A 16,674-nucleotide genomic window follows, 5' to 3' on the forward strand; every position below is an offset into this window, starting at 1 on the left:
GGATGTACCTCTTACAGATGTGTACAACAAAGACAATGTAAAAAGGATAAGTTTACAGTTAAAGGAGTATTTTCCAGCTGTAGTTAAATGGAACAAGATTTTCTCCATTAAACAAAAGGAGTCAGAAACAGCTGCAGAGTATTTTCACAGGGCATTGCTAGATATGGCAAAATACACAGGCATAGAGGACATTAAAACAAACATAAACCATCGAGAAGTAGCAGTATCTGTACTAATGGATGGTTTAAAAGAGGCATTAAAGACAAGGGTACAGACCACGCAACCATGTTGGCGAGGTCTGTCGGTGGCTACTTTTGAGAGAGGCAGCTGTGGATCACGATCGGAATATCACCAGACACAGGGAATTACAAGGTGATAAGTTAATGGCCGTAAGTATACAGGCCCTGACCACAAGGCAGCCTTTGTATAGATCACCAAACCCTGTGGGTAAGTCAAATGTGGTAACCTGTTATTTCTGTCATAGAGAGGGACACTTTGCACGAGACTGTAAATCGAGAAACATACAAAAGCCTTATCAACCCCCTAGACAACGACACGACACACGACATTGGGATCAGGGTCCGCAGAAACGGAGTTATGAGCCACATGCAGGGGAAACAAAAAGATACCCCCCGAACAGAGACTGGCAAGCCTCTGGTAGTTCCCATTTAACCCCTTCACAAGTAGTTGCTGCCAGCGGGATTCAGGGAGGTCACCATACCCAATAGGGGTGTGGCCATACCTGTAATCTGCAGCCAGTAAAATTGATTGCAAGTCTTGGTAGTGAACCCGAAATTGCAATTAATGTAGCTGGTAAATCATTAAACTTTCTTGTAGATACGGGGGCGGCCAAATCAGTGATAAATTCGACAGTGGGCATGAGAACCACTGGTAAGACAGTTCCAGCCATAGGAGTAACGGGAGTAGTCCAGCATTACCCTGTTAGCAAACCAGCCGAGATTACAATAGGGCCTTTACATACCAAGCATTCCTTTTTGCTGGCTGCATCGGCACCGACGAATCTCCTGGGAAGAGACTTATTATGTAAAATGGGGTGCGTCATTTATTGTACTCCTGAAGGTGTATTCTTGGACATACCTGAGAATCACGCTCAGGAAGTGCGAGACATGTTAGACTCCCCATCAAAATTAATGTCACATACCATTATGACAAATAGGACTCCATCCCAAGTAGAAGAAATGACATCCCAGATACCAGAGTCACTGTGGACTAAAGACGGACAAGACACTGGATTGATGGCAAACGTAGCTCCAGTAGTTGTGCAAGTAAAAGATGGTAGGATAGCTCCAAAAATCCCACAATACCCTCTGAAGCCAGAGGCGGAGTTAGGAGTATACCCAGTAATAGAGCGCTTGCTACAACAGGGCATTCTGGTAAGAACGTCCAGCACTGCCAATAGTCCCATCTTCCCTGTGAAAAAGAGTGGGGGGAGGGGTTACCGGCTAGTGCAGGATCTAAGGGGGATTAACAAAATAGTTGAGAGTCAGTTCCCCGTAGTGCCAAATCCAGCTGTCATCCTTATGCAAATCCCTCCCACTGCGAATTTTTTCACTGTTATTGACCTCTGCTCCGCTTTCTTTTCGGTACCTCTGCACCCTGACAGCCAATATTTGTTTGCATTCACATACAGAGGAGTCCAATACACATGGACTCGATTACCACAAGGTTTCATAGACAGTCCAAGTATATTTTCCCAGGCTTTGCATGATTGTTTACAGTCTTTCCAACCAGGGAGTGGATCAGTATTAATACAGTACGTGGATGATCTACTACTATGTTCTGATTCAGTGGAAGCATCCCTGAAGGATACGAAACAGCTCCTGTTTCATCTTTCAGACACAGGACACAAGGTTTCCAAAGACAAGTTGCAATTATGCCAAACTAAAGTAAAATACTTGGGACACTGTCTAACACAAGGACTGAGACACCTGACCGCTGATAGAATTCAAGCAATTAGAGACATGACTCTGCCACAAACCCAGCAACAGATCAGAACATTTTTAGGAATGTGTGGGTATTGCCGTAACTGGATCCCAGGATTTTCCATTCTAGCATTACCTTTGCAGGAGATGGTTTCCTCAAACAAGCCTGATCGGATTTCGCATACAGACGAGTCCGAGATGGCATTTGAGAGACTTAAACAGTGCCTAACGCAGGCACCAGCATTAGGTATGCCAGACTATGGGAAACCCTTTGAGCTGTACGGAACAGAAAGTTCTGGTTGCGCGGCAGGCGTCCTAACCCAAAAGCATGGTGATGCCAGCAGGCCAGTAGCATACTACAGCGCTCAGCTAGACACGGTAGCGCGATCCCTCCCCACATGCTTGCGAAGCGTTGCTGCGATAGCATTGCTAGTAACGAGAAGCGAAGATGTAGTGCTAGGTCACAACCTCACAATTCATACACCACATGCAGTGTCAGCCTTGCTAAATTCTGCCCAAACCAGGCACGTCTCATCAGCGCGGTTTACAAGATGGGAATTGGCACTAATGGCCACCGTAAACATCACCATAAGGAGATGCAGTGCATTAAATCCTGCAACATATCTCCCAGGTGTGCCTGGACAGGCACAAAGGGTGGAGGATGAGAGTGGTGGGGAAGAAGAATTTAATACAAAGGAGGACACACATGATTGTATGGAATATTTGACCCAAAATTTTACCGCAAGGCCTGACATCAGTGACAACCCACTGGAAGATGTAGATCTGACCTTCTACACAGATGGTAGTTGTCACAGACAGTCGGACTCGGGAGACTTGTGTACTGGATACGCAGTCGTAGATGACCAAGGCACCATAGAAGCAGAACCGCTAGGCCCACCTCACTCAGCCCAGGTTGCTGAACTGGTCGCCCTAACCAGAGCATGTGAATTGGCTAAGGACAAATCAGCCAATATCTACACCGACTCTAGATACGCTTTCGGGGTAGTCCATGATTTCGGAGCCCTATGGCGCCTCAGAAATTTCATGACGGCAGCTGGTACACCGGTAGCGCATGCAGCTCACATAAAAAGGCTTCTAACAGCGATACAGGAACCCGACAGAGTGGCTGTTATCAAGTGTAAAGCACACACATATAGCCAGGACCCAGTATCACTTGGTAACAGCCGAGCAGACGAAGCTGCTAAGTTAGCAGCCGGTACCCCCAGACAGACAGACACCACACAATTGATGGTATTCAATACCATCAACACACAGAAGCTGTGTGAAATGCAAAATTTGTGTTCCACACAGGAAAGGGCAGTCTGGAAGGCAAAGGGATATGGCCAGGAGTCCTCAGGACTCTGGACGGATGGACAAGGTAAACCAGTGGCCCCCAGAGCATATCTTCCATGTTTAGCTGAGGCAGCACACGGGCTGACTCATCTGGGCAAGGAGGGAATGTGTAAGTTGGTAAGAGCATATTGGTGCGCCCCAGGATTTTCATCCCATGCAGGTAAGAGAGCAATGTCATGCCTTACCTGCTTGAGAAAGAATATCGGAAAGGCAATACCAACAGAACCATCTCATATCCCACCTACAGGCGGACCTTTTCAGGTAATACAGATTGACTTTATTCAATTACCCCCTTGTCGAAATTTGAAATATGTACTTGTTTGTATAGATGTGTTCTCAAATTGGGTCGAAGCATTTCCTACGGCCACAAATACCGCTATGTTTACTGCTAAGAAAATTGTGCAGGAATTTGTATGTAGATATGGTATCCCTAGAATAATTGAAAGTGATAGGGGTACCCATTTTACAGGTGATGTCTTTCAAGGAATGTGTAAGTTGATGGGAATTGATAGCAAGCTGCACACTCCATACCGTCCACAGGCGAGTGCGAAGGTGGAAAGAGTGAACAGCACTATTAAAAATAAACTGAGCAAAGTCATGGCAGAAACAGGATTGACCTGGCCAGAAGCTTTACCCATTGTACTATACAGCATCAGAACCACTCCCAGGTCCCCTCTTAATCTGTCTCCCTTTGAAATCTTGTTTGGTCGACAACCGCATGTTATGATTAACCCTCAGGATGATTTAAAGTGTAACAATGAAGTGACTGTAAAGTACCTGATTAACATGAGTAAACAGCTAAGGAATCAAAATGATAATTTGAAGTTGGTGATTCCTGATTTACCAGATAGTAATTGTCATGACATTGAACCTGGGGATTATGTAATGATACGGAATTTTCTACGCTCAGGTTGCCTTATTGACAGATGGGAAGGACCATACCAAGTCTTATTGACTAGCACTACAGCATTGAAGGTTGCCGAGAGAGAGACTTGGGTTCATTCGTCCCATTGTAAGAAGGTTGCTGATCCAGAGAGGTCCCGTGATAAGGAACAGACGGTAGAGGAAGTTGTATCACTGGAGTGTCTGTTCCAGGAGGACTGAGGCGGCACCTGAGCATTGAGAATCACAAGATCAAAAGCAGTTGTCGATTCCCTGTTTCCCTTTTATTGTTTTTCTCCACTTCCCATCCCCTCTCCCTCAAATTATTTTTTCCCCCTTCTCATTCTTCTTCGTTTCCTCCTAAGATGGACTTGCCCCAAGAGACTGTGATCCGGATTTTCCTGTTGACCATGATGTTGACCAGAGCAGTCTGTTCCGGCGAGAGTACCATGGAGGTCGAGAAAGGTTCTGGAATGGGTTCTGATGACAGAGATGGAGGCGTAGTTTTCCGAGAACAACATAATCAACAAGCAAAGGCGAGTATCAGAAAACGATCCGATAACATAGACCATAGAAGGAATTGTGAAGGATTGTTAGCTGAAGAAAACTGTATCTGTAGGCTCTGTGACAATGTAGTTGAGGATGGGTGCATCAAGAAATGCCAATCCAGTTTTAATATCCACATGGACCGGCATCCCTTGAGTGACTATCACTCCTTAGTGGGTAGTGTGTTGAATCAAACAGATTGTTGGGTATGCTCTCAAGTACCTCAAGGTCATAGCAAATCAGGACTAGTACCATTTCCTTTAACGATAGGGGAGGTACTTGAGCTAAGTGGTGGGAGGCCGGTGGACAGGAGGTTTAATATCTCCAGTCCTCCTAGTTTGAAGCTCCACCAATATCATGTGGATAGATCCCTAATATGTTTTAACATTTCCAATCCCCGAAAGCCGGGAAATTGGGAAGTGTCATGGAGTAACCAAACCATGACCTTTTCATATAGAGCAGATAGAATGCCGACAGATACAGAGCTTATACGCCACATAGCCAGTAGAAGAAAATCTTTCCGATATAGGTATACCCTAGGAAGTAGGATTACGAGAGTTGGAGAGGTATCACCAGGATACTGTGCACATATCGTACAAGCTGATACGTGTACTAGACAGATGGGGGAATTAGGGTTAGGAAATTTCACATGGAAGATGTGTAATATGGTTATGTCCTACTCCGTCCCATATGTTCTCCCCGATGATGCATATTTCATATGCGGGAGGAAGGCGTATAAGTGGCTTGCCCCAAACTCTGAAGGATTGTGTTATATTGGAAAAGTACTGCCTGAAGTAATGACTGTATCACATGCCAAAATGAAAGATATACACCGTGTTGCCCAAGCTCCTTATACTCACACCCACTACGAGCACGTAGTTAAACGGCACCTGATAGAAAGAACAGAGCATCCGGCCTCTGACATGATCCATGAATCCACCGGGATTCAGTTTCTACTTGCGTTAGACATCACTCGCACCGCCAGAGGAGTGTTGAATTATAAATACATATCTGCGCTCGCAAATTTGTTAGACAATATCACAGAAATGTATGATGACACTTTTAGGTATACTGGAAGAGAGCTTCAGGCTTATAAAACAGAACTGGTTCAGCATAGAATGGTTCTCAATTATCTCACAGCAGTGACAGGTGGATATTGTGTCACACTGGCAACGCAGTACGGCGTGAAATGCTGCACTTATATTACGAATAGCACCGAGGACCCGGTCGAGGTCATAGACCAAAAGATGGACGATATTCTCCAATTAAAATGGGAATTTCGCAGGAGACACAATCTCACCCTTGCTGCTGTGGGTAATGAGCTGACTGGTTGGGTGTCATGGTTGAACCCGCGAAATTGGTTCTCTGGTTTAGGAGAATGGGCTCAAGGAGTCATAATGGATGTAGGGAAGTTTCTCCTATGTATCTTAGGTGTTGTCATAACGATTGGCTTGATATTTAGATGCGGTCAGGCTTTAATGAAGTGCAAACGTAGTACCAGGGTAATGAGTTTGAGGAGTGAGGAAATTGTAATTCCAATGGATTTGATTTATGACCCAACGGTAGAAACAACGATGTGATGAAAATGCGATTATACGGTCCGTTTCTTTCACCTGTTTTTCCGTTTTCTCCAAGGTAAAATGACCCACTTGGACGAGAAATTTGACGAGCCTGTATACAGACAACAGATGGATTAAAGAAGAAGTTTTGACAACCTTATACACAGATATTTGATGAACTATGCCATAGACCCCCAGTTTCCCTAGAAATTTTAAAATTACGCTAGCCCAACATTTTTGTAAGTCTATGGACATTGACAAAGCTTTTGCTCACACCTATTGGCAAAAGCCCAAAGAAGACTGCATTCAACAGACACCGAACAAGACTTCAACCGACAAATGTTCATTAACCTGACATAGAATACCACTGCATTTACCATAATTGTGTCTTATCTTCATTTCTACAACCTTCAGGTAATGACACACATAGTCGATAGGGAATACCAGCACAGATATCAGCAATCACATATTCCCCCATTCATGTATCATCAACTAAAATGTGCTCCCCCATTTTGTTGCAACCAAAAGCCGAAGAGAGCTCGGTAAAGTTTGACAGCCCATCCACAGACCCGTACCACGGGATAAGAAGGAATTCAAATGTATACTTCGCAATACCTCGAAGCTTGATTTAAAACATGTACGGCACGATGATACATGACCCCCCCCCAAACATGGATTCATACACACATGCTTCTGCTATCTCACTAGGTCATACCCTTTTCCTACCTTCTCCTCTCCTCCCTTACCCAATCATGGAAATGTATTTACACTTGACATATATTTTTCTCGTTTTGAAATATTTTAGGAAGTGGCAGTTATTGTTGACTGCCAAAGGGTGGACTGTCAAAGTCAGAAAAATATCACTATGCACACTGCCATATTTGCACCTCATGCGAGCCCCCGCTGCGCGTGCAAGAGCTCTCCCGTGCGTGCGCATACTCGCCTTCGCGGGCACCCGCAGGCGCACGATATGCGGATTTACGGTAGAGTTTGTATGCGTCTAGCGGGTGACTCAATCGATATATATTTTAACCATATAATGTATTTTGTAGATCATGGTCCCTTTGATAGATTCTGAAAGTTTAGTTAATGTAGCATGTTCATGGAAAAAGAGATCCCTCTTTTTCTGATACAAAGGGTAAGACAAGGATTATACAGTGGTGTTTAGTATCCATCGGAAGAGTATTTAATTAGCAATATTCCGGTGTTGGTTTGAAGCGGATTAATCGCTCGTGCGAATAGTTATGGACATAAGAAGTTTATGTCTATTTACTATTATTTGCACTTACTTATCCATGCGGCGGGAAACCTAGTTTCCCACCCACCTGAGCAGTTGGAAGTAGTCACAGCCCACCTGTATGAACCAACCTATGACCTTTTGTTTTAGTGCGAAGACGGATTCCTGTGTCCAATGAACAATGAGATTGTAGGGACCATTGAATTGTATTGTGTGTGTGGGGCATAAATAGACAAGCCGATCACATCCAGCTCACTCTTCAACGGTTCTCATTGCTGATAATCGGGAGCTGGATGTCCAGAGGCGCATGCGATCGTTCCCCTTTGTGCGTAAGTTTTCTCCGCAATCATATTGTCTTTCTTGTTATTGTGAGCCATATCTCTCTCTCTTCTCTTTCTCTCTCGTTTCTCTTATATAGTTATTGTACTGATATTGTACTTCATGTGTAGTTATCTGGTTAGGTAGTCTATGTTATATTGGTAGTGTATGACTTGTATTGTATTATTCTTTTTGAACGTTCATTCATTTCCTTAAAAGGCGTTAGACCCTTAGACCGGTATTGTGTGATCATTATATTGCAGTGGGTAATAGGAGCGTCTCTATCGCTCAAACAGCTTTAGTGTAAACCATCTTACACTGTGTTGCATTTTCACCTTATCACTACAAAAGGGTTTACAGTATAAGAATATCATTTCTGTGTGTTACATTCAAGGTCTACTGATTGTTATCTTGTGAGCGTCTGCGCCACTCGTGATCTCCTCGTGGTCTCGAGCGTCCGCTACGCTGATAGCGTAGCATTACGGTAGTCGCTCACCTATAGTGTGCCCGATACCAACAGCGTATTCTTGCGAGCGTTTGTGTCGCTCGAGCGGCTCGCTCCCGATACAGCGTCCGCTACGCTATAGCGAATCATTACGTTAGTCGGCAGCCAATAGCGGGCCTGCCTGTGATCCCTTGGCCGTGAGCGAACGTGGCGCTTGAGCGTCTCGACTACGGCTAAGCGATTGTTACGCAACGTGCGTACCCTTACGGTATTCCATACGTTAATAGCGTATATTGTTCTTAGACCTCTTAAAAGGGTTTTAAGTAAGATAAATATTTAGCTTTATCAACGTAAAAACAGCTTTTTTGACATAATGAAAAATATGTGAAAAAATAAAAAATAAAAGTACACAGATGAACCAATCTAATGGCTACACCACGACCAATTGCTAACTCGCTCCATATACATAGAGAATCACATGTCAATACAAACATGTTACTCAGGGCCGGATTAACAATGGGGCGGATGGAGCTGCAGCTCCAGGCCCCCCATTGAAAATAGGCCTACAGCAAACTGGCAGCATTGACAGGAAAAAACTTTTTCCTGTCACAGACTGCCAGCGGCCTCCTCTCTCCCATGCCCCCTCCTCCGGCTCCAGCACTCTCACCTGAGATGTCACGGAGCAGGAGCTGTGCAGGCAGTGTGCTGGCTGCCCCTCCCTCTCCTTCTCTGGGGTCCTGCTGTGAGTGACTCACAGGCCTAAGCTCCCCCCCCCCCCCCCCCCAGACTGCACGGGGAGCTCAGCTGCTGCTACAAGAGGCCTGGCAAGGCTAAATGAATAGCTTCTTGATTAATGTGTGTGTAAACAGTTTGTGTGGTGTGCGTGTGTCCTAAATGTGCATAGTGTGTACTGTGTGTGTATATGTTGTGGTGGTGGGTGTGTGTATAGTGTGTACTGTGTGTGTTTATGTGGTGGTGTGTATATGTGGTGTGTGTGTAGTGTGTATATGTGGTGGAGGTGTGTGTGTGTGTGTGTGTGTGTGTGTGTGTGTGTGTGTGTGTGTGTGTGCCAGAGCCGGATTAATAATGGGGCGGATGAAGCTACAGCTCCAGGCCCCCCATCAAAAAAGGCCCACAGCATTTCCTATGGCCGCATAAGGTCTCGTACACTCACACATCAAACGCTTCCCCCTATTCCCGCCCGGGGGGAAGAAAAACCGGGAATATTGAAAGTGAAGCGCAGGAAGAGCTTGAGAAGGCGGTAATAGCGGTGCAGCAGGTGCTTCACTTTCGGTTTCTGCCTCTGGACCTCTCCCGCACTGCCGCTCCATGATATCATGGCGCACATCCCGCAGGGTGACTGTAACATGCGCTGCCCTGTGGCACAGCTGGAGTAGCCGAGCTCAGGACCGTGAAGTAAGGCTTGATGATCCTGACTGAGCTGCGGTATGTGGCTGCTGCTGATCACAGAAGCGCTGTAGTGCAGTGCTGTATAGAAAGGTATGCACTGCCACAATGAAGATGTTAGCAATTATATTTGGTGACTTGAAACTGTATATATCTCTTTGTTTGTAAGTATGTACTAGTTTAAGACCGGTCACCTCAGTCAGTGCCTGCCCCTGCTTGGCTCCACCCTCTCTCTGCTATTTACCCAAACCCTTTCCCTTCCCTTTTGTTGCTCAAATCCCTCTCCTTCCTCCCATCGTGCCTCCTTCCCAATCCATCCCAGGTGGGTCCCACACATTCATCCCAATTTCTTCCCCTCCCCCTCCCCCATCATGGTATAGACACAAACCCCTCACCCATCCCCCTTCCTCACTCCCATACTTACCCTGGCGGCCACTCAACCTTTCCTCAGCTGTCCCATCTCACATGTATCTCTCTCTCTCTCTCTCTCTCTCTATATATATATATATATATATATATATATATATGGGATGGCATTGGGATCCTTGCGCTTGTAATGCAGTGCTCAAAGAAGACCAACAGCGGCATCTTAATCCGCAGAATCCCTACACCTGCTAGGTAAGTATTCTAACCCTCCCCTTCTACCTTTCTAACCCTCCCTACCCGTACCCGCAGCCTAACCATAACCATCCCTCCCCACAGCCTAACCCTAGCCTCCCCCCCACTTAACCCTTCCTGTAGTGTAGTGAACCTACCTTCCTTCCCCCGTCAAGCATAGCCTAACCCTTCCCGCCATACTTACGATCGAGATGCCAGTCGGAGTTCTGGTGCCGGCATTGTGTTCAATGTCGGGATCCCAGCGTCAATCTACTGGCCAGTGTTGGGATTCCAGCGTCAGTATTCCAACTGCCAGCATCCCGAACGGCGGTATGCTAACCAGATCCTAAATAAATATATATATATATATATATATATCACCCAATGAAATAATCCAGACATAGTCTAGATTGCGGTCAACTTTTCAGGGACCTTATTACTGTATATGTGGTTCTGTTGACTTCGAATGGCACCTGAACAAGTTGTGATCTTATCGGTGGAGTGACAGACATCATGCACATATATATATTATACACACACACCCACACACCATATTCCAGTAAAGCGACACTCAGGAGACTCCAATATAGTGAAACAAAATGGTGTTTTAATGCCAACGTATATATGGGTTCGGTATGCTTTACCGCCGTTCGGGATCCCAGCAGTCAGGAGACTGACGCTGGTATCCCGTCAGGCGGAATGCCGTCAGGGAGCGCAGTGAGTCCCCTCGCTCGCCACACTTTTCTGTTTGCCCTCGAGTGGTAGAGTGGACCTCCATCCGAATGGGAATTCCATGCCTCGTCCGGGATTCCGACCACCGGCTTTTCTCTGGGTGTCAGGATCCCAGCATTAGTATCCTGAATGCCAGGATCCAGACAGCTGGTAAATTGACTGCAACCCATATATGTGATGTTTATGCGATTTATGGTACTGCTGCGTGCACATCACTATCTCTATGGATAGACTTAGACCCTTACCAGGCCATTTCATTTATTTTGCTCTTTATATATTTGGCCACTGTTGTGTATGCTGGGCCCTTTACTAGGTTTTGCCCCTTTGTACCCGCTAGTTACTGCATCGGTGTGTGCTCTGAGTTTTGGTATTGTCCACCTTTGGAGCCCTTATTAGCCCACTTTGAGGTCTGTGTCATTGTGTGACATTACACCGGGGGTTGGGCGTATTTATTTGACATGGCACTGCTGTATGTGCTTATTTATCACATTTGTCATCTTGTGGAGGGATGTAGTTATGTCACCGGCAGTCAGTAGACCGCTGGTCACAATACTGACGGCTACATCCCATCCCCCTATAAATCCTGACAGTTGGCATGCTGATTAGCAGGGACTATTCCCATACAGTGGGAATAGAACCTGTGGCGAGAGCAGCTCACCACCTAGCCTGCAGAGTGGCAAAGGCAGTGAGCCGGCAAGGGGCTTCGTTGCGCTCGCCTCCTCTGCCATTCTGCTGCCGGGAACCCGCGGTCGATATGCTGACTGTTGGGATCCCCAGCGCCGGAAAGCCATACCCAACCCCTTGTGGATTATGTTTATTTTGTATGTGTATTTTATTTTAATTTTATTTATTTATATTTTCTTTTTTTTTATTTGTTACTTTTTATTTTCTATTTTCATCATTATTTGGTCCCTTTGTATTTCACATTCTGCAATATTTGTGTATTATGTATTTTATTAGCCGCCTTGCTGTTTGTTCTATTACTGCTATGCCATGTGCTGTGGGATATTATACTATTACTTGCCGTATGACGCATCCTATCGGTGATACCCTTTGTGCTGTTATTGCATTGTTATAGTTCTCCCACATATGTCCTTTTGTTTATAGCATGCATGCTGTCCTGTATGTTGTCAGTCTTCTCCAACAGATTTCCTATTGATACCACATACTGACAGCCTCTGTGCTGTCGTAATTTACTGTACATTGGGGGTAATTCCAAGTTGATCGCAGCAGGATTTTTGATAGCAATTGGGCAAAACCATGTGCACTGCAGGGGAGGCAGATATAACATGTGCAGAGAGAGTTAGATTTGGGTGGGGTGTGTTCAATCTGCAATCTAATTTGCAGTGCAAAAATAAAGCAGCCAGTATTTACCCTGCACAGAAATAAAATAACCCACCCAAATCTAACTCTCTCTGCACATGTTATATCTGCCTCCCCTGCAGTGCACATGGTATTGCCCAATTGCTATCAAAAATCCTGCTGCGATCAACTTGGAATGACCCCCATTATCTTCCTTTGTAGGACTGCACACCACTATGTTGCTATTTTGTTTCTATATGTTGTTATTTTGTTTCTGCCGGTAGTTACTATGTTTCAAGGTGTTTGTTTCTATGATTGCCATACATAGCCCTGCTGATGTTTCACCGCTATTGCAGACACAGGACACCTGGTTTTAGAGGGGTTATTCTGTTGCCTGTGCGCCTCCAATATATACCCCGCTCATTGTAAATGACACAGAGCCACACTGCTGTAGTCAGCACGGATGATGTAATGGTTAGCAGTACTGCCTCACAGCACTGAGGTCATGGATTTGATTCCCACCATGGCCCTAACTGTGTGGAGTTTGTATATTCTCCCCGTACTTGCGTGGGTTTCCTCCGGGTACTCCGGTTTCCTCCCACAATCCAAAAATATATACTGGTAGGTTAATTGGCTCCCAACAAAAAGTAACCCTAGCGTGAATGTGTGTGTGTGTGTGTGTGTGTGTGTGTGTGTACATGTGATAGGAAATATAGGGGGTCATTCCGAGTTGTTCGCTCGTTGCCGATTTTCGCTATGCTGCGATTTGTTGCTAACTGCGCATGCGCATGGTACGCAGGGCGCATGCGCTTAGTTATTTAACACAAAACTTAGCAGTTTTGCTGTGGCTTCTGCGGCGCTTTTCAGTTGCACTGGTGTTCGGTAAATGATTGACAGGAAAGGGGCGTTTCTGGGCAGCAACTCTGCGTTTTCCCGGTGTTTGCGAAAAAAACGCAGGCTGTCAGGGATAAACGCGGGAGTGGCTGGAGAAACGGGGGAGTGGCTGGCCGAACACAGGGCGTGTTTGTGACGTCAAACCAGGAACTAAACGGACTGAGCTGATCGCAATTCGTGAGTAGGTCTGCAGCTACTCAGAAACGGCAAAAAATTATTTAGTAGCAGTTCTGCTAATCTTTCGTTCGCAATTCTGCTATGCTAAGATACACTCCCAGAGGGCGGCGGCTTAGTGTGTGCACTGCTGCTAAAAGCAGCTAGCGAGCGAACAACTCGGAATGAGGGCCATAGAGTGTAAGCTCCACTGGAACAGGGACCGATGTGAATAGCTGAATATTCTCTGTAAAGCGCTGCGGAATATGTGTGCGCTATATAAATACCTGGTAATAAATAAATAATAGTCAGGAGGGGTCGCTGCCACACAAAGAGCTGCAAAGAAGGGGGCAGGTGTAAGCTCGGTATGAACAAGCAGAGTATGCCTACGTTGGAAGGACCTTGTACTGTCAAGTTCTGTGCTAGCTGCGCCGAGAGTGCTTGTTCGGTGAAGATGTAGCCACAATGAGCATGGCTACATCTGTATTACAGTCACATTAACAAGGGGTTTGTTCATTCATAGACTCTCACATTGCAATGTTCATGTAAGTGGAAAGCGGGGGAAAAGGAGATTTTTGAAGGTAGGCGCTAGTCACACGATATGTACAGGCCACACCCCCTGTGCAGACCACACTCCCACATCACTAGTCACACTCTTGGTGTGCTGGTCACACCCCTTGCGGCAGCACACAATAGGCCCTTCATAAATTTCAGCTCCAGGCCCAAGTGGACCTTAATCTGGCACTGATGTTACTGATACCTAGAGCTGATTTTAAACTTATACCAACTTTCCTGTTTTTTTGGATTGAGCAAGAGAAGGGACGTTGTGATCCGCCATGCGGACAAAGGCGGAGCCATAGTGATCCAGGAGCTTGCTGACTATAAAGAAGAGTGTCTGAGACTGCTTAATGATGAATTGACTTACTGTAAATTATCACGTGACCCGTCAGTTGAATATCAGACGGAATTAAAACACATTTTACAGCAGGCCAGAGACGAGGACATCATTTCAGCAGAAGTGTTTCAGAAATTGTGGTCTGACTACCCTGTGTCACCCCTCTTCTACACCATCCCTAAGATTCATAAGGACGGACAGAGGCCACCGGGCAGACCAATTATTTCAGCCTGGGGGTCTCTGTGTGAACCAATTGCAATATTTTTGGATTGTTTTCTACAACCCTGCATACAGGGGACGTTCACCCACCTTAAAGATTCTTCCACGCTCCTGCATAAATTTTCTTCTTTTGACCAGCTACCGGCCGATATTACTCTAGCCACCATCGATGTCACAAGCCTATATACCTGCATCCCACATGCACAAGGGATGCAGGCGGTTAGACATCTGATTACAGGGAATGTATCTTTTGAGGGCCCCAACATTGATTTTTTCATGACCTTACTAAATTTCACTTTAACTCATAAATTTTTCAGTTTTGACGGTCAGTTTTATAGGCAGCAAACGGGGTGTGCCATGGGATCTTCTGTGGCACCCTCGTTTGCTAATGCCTATATGTGGGAGGTGGAACGAAATCTGTTTTTCACCAACAGTTTGGTGTCCAACAGATTGTTTCAGTACTTCAGGTACATAGACGATCTGTTTCTAATGTGGCATGGTGAGGTGGCTGATCTATATGATATTGTCAAGACACATAACGCCACAGACAGTCCTATTAAATTGACACTGAGCAGTAGCCGTAGTGAAATTTGCTTCCTGGATCTTAAGATCAGTATACAGGAAGGCAAAGTTGTGACATCCTTATACAAAAAACCGACTGATCGTAACACCATTCTTAGATACGATAGTTGCCATCCATTATCTACCATTAGGAGTGTACCCTACTCTCAACTGTTGAGAGTGTGTAGGATCAATAGTAACATACACGAGAGAGACAAGCAATTGGATGAAATGGAATCTAGACTGCTCGCTAGAGGTTATCCACGACAATTGCTGGCCCAGACCAGAGAAAAAGCTATAAGCAAAAATAGAATTGAAAGTCTGAAACCAAAGAGTGCCAAAAAATTGGGTGATGTCATCCCTTGGGTTTGTGATTTTAATGCACACAGTAACCATACACAAAAGCAGGTCAAAAAATTATGGCCCCTGGTATCAACTGACCCTGATTTGCCTGTGTTCCGCCATCAGAGAGTGATGCCCAGTTATGTGAAAGGAAGGAGCATTAAAGATATGGTAGTTAAAACTGACATGGCAAAATTTATGGAAACTCCAAAGCATTTTCTGCAACGTAAGAACGGTTGCTTTAAATGCACGGGGTGCACCACCTGTTCACACATGTCGGTGGGAGATAGCATCACACATCCTTGCTCAGGTAAAAAATTTCCCATTAAATGGCCTCTAACGTGTACGACCAAATTCGTAATTTATGTCATCATTTGTCCGTGCGGTAGGTACTACATTGGCAAGACTGAATGCCAGTTTAAAATCAGGATGGCACAACACAGGTTGGCTATCCGGAATGCCCTTGCACCAGGCAAGGGGGATCAACCTGTAGCAAACATTTTGTGGAATTTAGACACACCATGGCCACTTTCAAGCATAGAATCATAGACCATGTGCCTGAGTCTATGCGGGGTGGTGATAGAGGCAAAAAACTCTTACAATTAGAGTCTATGTGGATTCATAGACTAAACACCCTTAGACCTGCTGGTCTAAATGATAACTTAGGTCTTATTAATTTTATTTAATGGAGGTCGAGATTCCCCAAACTGGTCTAGAGACGTGATATCTGTTCCATAGCCACTGTAGAGGGTTTTGGTATTCCATGGATATCATGTTAAGGGAGGATAGTAAGGAAGAAAATAAACAGCAAAAAAGTAGAAAAAACAAAAAAACAGGAAAGTTGGTATAAGTTTAAAATCAGCTCTAGGTATCAGTAACATGTTTGTATTGACATGTGATTCTCTATGTATATGGAGCGAGTTAGCAATTGGTCGTGGTGTAGCCATTAGGTTGGTTCATCTGTGTACTTTTATTTCTCTGACGTCCTAGTGGATGCTGGGGACTCCGTCAGGACCATGGGGAATAGCGGCTCCGCAGGAGACAGGGCACAAAATTTTAAAAGTTTGACCACTAGGTGGTGTGTACTGGCTCCTCCCCCTATGACCCTCCTCCAAGCCTCAGTTAGGTTTTTGTGCCCGTCCGAGCAGGGTGCAATCTAGGTGGCTCTCATAAAGAGCTGCTTAGAGTAAAAGTTTTGATAGTTTTCTTATTTTCAGTGAGTCCTGCTGGCAACAGGCTCACTGCAACGAGGGACTTAGGGGAGAAGAAGTGAACTCACCTGCGTGCAG

The 16,674-nt window shown here is 45.3% G+C and overlaps 1 long non-coding RNA gene across 2 annotated transcripts in view; it reads right to left on the bottom strand.

The window, feature by feature from the left end:
• LOC135050285 (uncharacterized) overlaps nt 1-16,674 on the bottom strand; it is a 181,364-nt gene that overhangs the window by 28,803 nt on the left and 135,887 nt on the right. The window contains exon 1 of one of the 2 annotated variants that reach the window (XR_010241593.1): nt 8,951-9,015. The exons of the other annotated variant lie outside the window; for it this stretch is intronic. This is a non-coding gene — a long non-coding RNA (uncharacterized LOC135050285). Of the gene's footprint in view, nt 1-8,950; nt 9,016-16,674 lie in introns of those variants that run through there. 2 annotated transcript variants of the gene reach the window in all.

The sequence above is a fragment of the Pseudophryne corroboree genome, chromosome 2, assembly GCF_028390025.1.
Source record: "Pseudophryne corroboree isolate aPseCor3 chromosome 2, aPseCor3.hap2, whole genome shotgun sequence".
Classification (NCBI taxonomy): domain Eukaryota; kingdom Metazoa; phylum Chordata; class Amphibia; order Anura; family Myobatrachidae; genus Pseudophryne; species Pseudophryne corroboree.